Raw genomic sequence first — 6543 nt, forward strand, 5'->3', positions numbered from 1 at the left:
TGTGCATCAGTCCTATTGTGTCTTTCTGCTGCTTCCTCCTCTGTATAAGTCACTGAACCTTGAAAGAAGGGATTTGATGAAGACCTCAAGTCTCTCACTCTCTGCACATTGTCCAGTTGTGGGTCTCTGTATTAGTTCCCATCTACTTCAGGAAGAAGCTTCTCTGATGGTGACTGAGTGAGACACTGATCTATGGGTATAGCAGAATGTCCTTGGAAGTCATTTTATTGCAATGTTCTTTTAGCAGAACAATAAATATTTGGATTCTTTTTAGATCCAAGGCCTTTCTAGTCTTAAGTTCTTGGCCACCTGAGCAGTGTCAAGCATGGGCCCTATCTCATGGAGCAGGCCTTAAATCCAATCTGATAGTGGTTTGTGCCACGCATGCACCAGCATATCTGGCAGACAGGTCACCACTGTAGATCATAGTAGTCAAAGGATTTGTAGCTGGATTTACAGCTCAACTTCTCTGTGCCATGGAGATATATGAGTGTTGTCTTTAGCAATTGGGATTTATCATGAGCTTGTGGAGACAGCTGATAGCCTTGGGAATAGCTGAGTTGTTTGGGGATTTCCATGGTGTTTCTTTAACCAACAACTCAATTAGATGTAACCCATTCCTGGCATTGGACATTTCACTTGGTGACAAGAAATGTCTTATTGGGGCTTCATCTCCTCCATTATTGCCTCCTTTTGATTTTTTCATATATGTATATATTTTAAGATACTTCTACTATAGTAGGTTTTTATATGAGCCCTCAGATGGCCCTTAGTGTTAGCTGTCCATCCCCATGTTCCTTCCCTTACCATACTCTTCCCTCCCCATCTTCATTTAATCCCTTCCAGTCTCCATGTTTTCTAAATATATATTCTACTTACCCTTCCTTTAGAGAGCCATCCCTACCTGTTCATCCCTTACTCTCTACCTCTGTGGTTCTTCAGATAGTAGTATTCCTATTGAAGGTTTAGTAGCTATCATCCACTTATAGAGAATACATACTTTATTTGTCTTTTGGGGTCTAGGTTACCTCACCCAGGATGATTTTTTTATAGTTCTATCCATTTACCAGCCAGCAAATTTCATAGTTTCATTTTTCAATCAGCTGAATAATAGTCCACTGTGTAAATTATTATATTTTCATTATCCATTTATCTGTTGATGCACATCTAGGCTGTTTCCAATTACTGGCTATAAATAGAGCAACAATGAACGTGGTTGAGAAGGTGTCTCTGTAGTAGAATGCAGACTCCTTTTGGTATATGCACAACAGCTCCCTGAGAATTGCTACACTGATTTCTGCAGTGGTTATACAGATGTACACTCCCATTAGCAATGGATGAGTGTTCCTCTTTCTTCATATCCTTGCTGGCTTGAACTGTCACTTGTTTTATTGATCTTGGCCATTCTGATTGATGCAAGATGAAATCTCAAAGTAGTTGTGATTTGCATTTCCCTGATGATTAAGGATGTTGAGCATTTCTTTAAGTGGTCCTCAGCCATTTGTGTTTCCTCTTTTGAGAACTTTAGATCTTTGTCCTGTTTTAAAAATTGGGTTGTTTTCTTCATGTTTTTTTATTGCTAACATATTTTAGATATTAATCTTCTCTCAAATATGTAATTGGCAAAAATCTTTTCCCATTCTATAGCCTGAAAATTTGTCTGGATGATGCTGTTCTTTCCATGCTCAAAGTTTCTCAATTTTATGAGGTCCTATTATTCATTGTTGCTCTTAGTGCCTGTGCTAACAGTGCCATCTTCAGAAAGTCTTTTTCTGTGTTCCTGAATTCAAGCCAATTTCACACTCTGTCTTCTTTGAGCTCACTGTTGCTGTGATAAAGCAGCATGACAGAAAGTACGCTAGGGAGGACAGCCTATGTAGTCTAGGCTTCTGTAGCACTGCTCATCATTTGCAGGAAGTCAGGACAGACGCTCACACAGGGCAGGAGCTAAGGAGAGGCCATGGAGGATGCTGCTTACTGTTTTGATCCACATGGCTTGCTCAGCCTACTTTCTGATACTAGTCAGAACCACCAGCCCAGGGGTGACTCCATCCTCAATCACTACATCCTCCTGCATCAGTCACTAAGAAAATGCCCCACAAGCTTGCCTACAGCCTAGGTATATGGAGGCATTTTCTCAATTGAGGTTCCCTTTTCTCTGATATTCTAGCTTGTGCCACGTTGATATAAAACTACCCAGGACATTCTTCTATTAGATTCATAATATCTGGTCTTGTGTTGAGGGCCTTGATCCCCTATAGGGTTGAATTTTATATAGGATGATAAATGTGGATCTGTTTACATTCTTGTATATGGAGCCATACAGCTTGACCAGCACCATCTATTAAAGATGCTGTCTTTTCTCCACTGTGTATTTTTGGCTTCTTTGTCAAAAACCAGGTGTTCACATGTATGTGGACTTATGTCTGGGTCTTCAGTTAGATTCTGTTTATCACCATGTCTGTTTTATTGCCAATACCATGCTGTTTTTATTACTATAGCTCTGTAGTACAACTTGACATTGGGGATAGTGATACCTACAGAGGTTCTTTTATTATTCAGAGTTGTTTTTAGCCATCCTGGTGATTTTGTTTCCTTATGGTGGTGAAAACTGGTCGTTGTTTTTTTTTTTTTTTTTCAGTTTCTGAGAAGAATTGTGTTGGAATTTTGATGGAGATTGCATTGAATCTGTAGATTGCTTTTGTTAGGGTGGCCATTTTTACTACGTTAATCCTATTGATCCATGAGCATGTGAGATTGTTACATCTGATATCCCCTCAGTTTCTTAAAGTTTTTATTATATAAGTCTTTCACTTGCATGGTTAGAGTTATCTTCCATACATGCACACATGCACAAACACATTTATATTTTGAGGCTATTGGGAAGGTGGGATTTCCGTGATTTCTTTGTCATTTGTATATAAGAAAGCTACTGGGCTAGAGAGATGGCTCAGTGGTTAAGAGCACCAACTGCTCTTCCAGAGGTCCTGAGTTCAATTCCCAGCAACCACATGGTGGCTCACAACTATCTGTAATGCGATCTAATGTACTCTTATGGTGTGTGTCCGAAGACAGCTACGGCATACTTGTATAAATAATAATAAATAAATAAATCTTTAAAAACAGCAACAACAAAATAAAACAAGAAAACTATATTAAAAAAAAAAAGCCAGGCAGTGGTGGCGCACACCTTTAATCCCAGCACTTGGGAGGCAGAGGCAGGTGGATTTCTGAGTTCGAGGCCAGCCTGGTCTACAAAGTGAGTTCCAGGACAGCCAGGGCTACAAAGAGAAACCCTGTCTCAAAAAACAAAAAAAAAAGAAAAAAAAGAAAAAAAGAAAGCTACTGATTTTATGTGTTCATTTTGTATTCTGCTACTTTGCTGAAAGTGTTTATCAGCTATAGAAATTTATTGGTGAAATTATAGGGTTATTTAGATATAAAATCATATCACCTGCAACTAGAAATACTTTGACTTCTTCCTTTCTTGTTTGTTTCCATTTGATCTCCAGTTGTCTTATTGCTCTAAGCTAAGGCTTCACTTATTATATTGAATAAGTATCTAGAATATACAAAGAACTAAAAAACAAAAACAAAAGACTCACCAAAAAAACAAAACAAAAACCCAAACACCAAGAAAACAACTCATTTTAAAAAATGTGACATGAAGCTGGTCATGATGGCTTACACCTTTAATCCCAGTACTTGAGAGTCAGAGGTTGGTGGATCTCTGGGTTCCAGGCCTGTCTCAAAACAAAACGAAACAAAACAAAACAAAACAAACAAAACAAAACAAAACAAAACAAAAATGGGGCAAGGAACTAAACAGTTTTCAAAAGTCAAACTCATCCATGTTCACTGCTGTTTCATTCACTGTAAAGAACAGCCTACATATCCGTCAGATGATAGGTGGATGTGATACATTTGCACAACAGAATATTATTCAGCTCTTCAGAAAAAATAAAGTTGAGCCAGAAAGATAGTTCAGTGGTTAGGAATACTGACTGTTCTTCGAGAGGACCCAGGTCTGATTCCAAGCACCCACATGGTAGCATATAACTGTGTATAACTCCAGGGGACTCAACACCTCTTCTGGCCTTCATGGGCACCAGTTTGTACACAGTGTACAAACATGCCATAAAACACTCACCAAATAAAATAATTTAAAAAATTTTTTATATGAAATTGTATAGGTAAATGGGTAGAGCTGAAATTAGTCATTCTGGGTGAGGTAATGTAGACTTAAGAAGGCAGATGTCATAGGCATTTTTCTCACTTGAGTCTTCAGATATGTGTGTTCCATTAGAAATAGCCACAGAGATCAGGAAATTAAGTGGGTGTATATAGTGGGAGATATTTTAAAAACGGCCACTGGTCAAACCGACTATCTAAGCTGTAAAGGCTCTGCCTAGCTCAGCTGTCATGTTCTGAGGCCGGAGCCCACGTGCACACCTCAGCTAGAAACGGCCAGCCAGAAACTCCAGCCCTGCCACCCATGAGACACCAGTGTGGGAGATGCTCTGCCAATCTTCCACGATGTCTCCGCAAGGCTAGGCATTGCCCAGACCATCCCGCCATCCACACAGGCCCAGTAGGAAAATGAGACTCTAATGCTTAAATATTAATCAAAGGCTTTATATATTTAGTAATGCTCAGTAACAATATGCCCACACAATTAAAATTGTTTCCCAATTATCTAACCTAAATATAAGTCGTTACCTGCGACTGCTCTCCATACCTGTGTGCTTCTCCATTCTCCTATATCTCTGCCTTCTCTAGCTCTTCCTCTCCTTACTCCTCCCACCTTAGCTCCTCCTTCAGGTGTATTTCCAGGGAAGGGAGATGAAGTACAGCAGTATAGCTAGTTACAGCAGAGTAATGAAACAGAGAAGGGTAGCTGAGGGGGAGATGACCACCAGTTAAAAAAATACAAAACTGGCCAGGCGGTGGTGGAGCACGCCTTTAATCCCAGCACTTGGGAGGCAGAGGCAGGCAGATTTCTGAGTTCGAGGCCAGCCTGGTCTACAGAGTGAGTTCCAGGACAGCCAGGACTGCACAGAGAAACCCTGTCTCGAAAAACCAAAAAAAAAAAAACAAAAACAAAAACAAACAAACAAAAAAAACCCAACCAACCAAACAAACAAACAAAAACAAAGCCACCTGTAGAACCTTCCTAAAATATATGCATATACAAAATGTCTAAATGGAATTACCCTATAACAGAGCAAAATGCCCTTACTGGACACCAGAGGCTAACAGATAAAAAGTCAAATAAAATGCCAGGAATAGAGTATGTTCTTTGGAGATGTTGGCAAGTGAGGCCCCTTACCTCACTCCCCGCAAAAGAAGCATTACAGACTATTGCCAATGCTCTTGATTGCCTTTCGGAGCTTGACTGTATGACACTATTTCTGAGGACACCACACACTTGAGTCACAGAACATGCTACTGGAGAAGCAAAGGAATCACCAGTCTTACCCATATGTGAACCCTGTGAACTACAACAATGACTTGTCTGGTAAGACATGCCCAAGGTACAGTAGTGACCTAATAGCATGGAGTGACCAGCCAGCCCTGATTGTTTAAGGGCTGCTCCAAAGTTGAAACCTATACACGGCATCTTTATTGGTTCCAAGAACCTGTGGCTAGACATGTCATAGGTCCTAGAGGAGCATCTACTACTATTACTGTCCTAAATGGACATAATATTAAACCAACTTCTAATGACTCATCATTAAACCTGGAGAGTAATCTGTCTCTTATCCCTCATCAAAGGAGATGGTAGTTAATGCAAAGACCCACAAATGGTCAAAGAGCGGAGAATAAAAGGCAATAGGGTGCTCAGCCCTGAGTGGGAAACATCTCTATCACAGCCCCTCTTCCCAAGGCTCAGGGATCATTGCAGACTCAGAAGGGGAAAGATGATTGCAAGGGCCACAGGATGACTACAGGAAGCAATGTGTTCAGAGCAGGTTTTACACGTATGAATTCACAGCAATTGAAACAGCATGCACAAGACCTGGGCAAGCTCAAGCCAGAAAGTTCCAGTGTAGAGAGTGGAAGTGGGCACTGCTGGGAGACCATTCTCCAGTGGAAGAATACATCCAAGAATATGTGGACAACACAAGTTGTTATTGATGTTTTTTTTTTTTTTTAAGTACATAGTTGGCTGGGTTGTGAAGGAGCTTGGATCTGGGAAGAGTTAGAGTAAATAGCATGAATATGATAAAAATACATGAAATTCTCAAATAACAAGTGAAGAAAAAAAGGCATTGTCTATGTCTATTCATAAAGAGGGAGATAGCTGAAGGAAATCATGTTTCCATGTCAGAGGTGATAAAATACACTGCCGTTTCTTTTGTATTTTCATATCTGTATTTATAGATTTCCTTTACAGCTAACTTATGTTGAGTAATTAAAATGAACTTTAAATTGCTTTTATAAAACAGGGAGCCCCAATCTCAGTTGTTGTCCTGTGACTCCATGGGGAGGGGGGAATCTGTGACCTTCAGAGTTGTTGTCCTGTGACTCCATTGGGGGGGG

General features: G+C 40.1%; 1 protein-coding gene across 2 annotated transcripts in view; it reads left to right on the forward strand.

Moving 5' to 3' along the window:
- Positions 1–6543, forward strand: part of Abcc5 (ATP binding cassette subfamily C member 5) — a 104741-nt gene that overhangs the window by 90820 nt on the left and 7378 nt on the right. The gene's annotated exons all lie outside the window — the stretch shown is intronic.

The sequence above is a fragment of the Grammomys surdaster genome, unplaced genomic scaffold (assembly GCF_004785775.1).
Source record: "Grammomys surdaster isolate TR1022 unplaced genomic scaffold, NIH_TR_1.0 1100, whole genome shotgun sequence".
Taxonomy (NCBI): Eukaryota; Metazoa; Chordata; class Mammalia; order Rodentia; family Muridae; genus Grammomys; species Grammomys surdaster.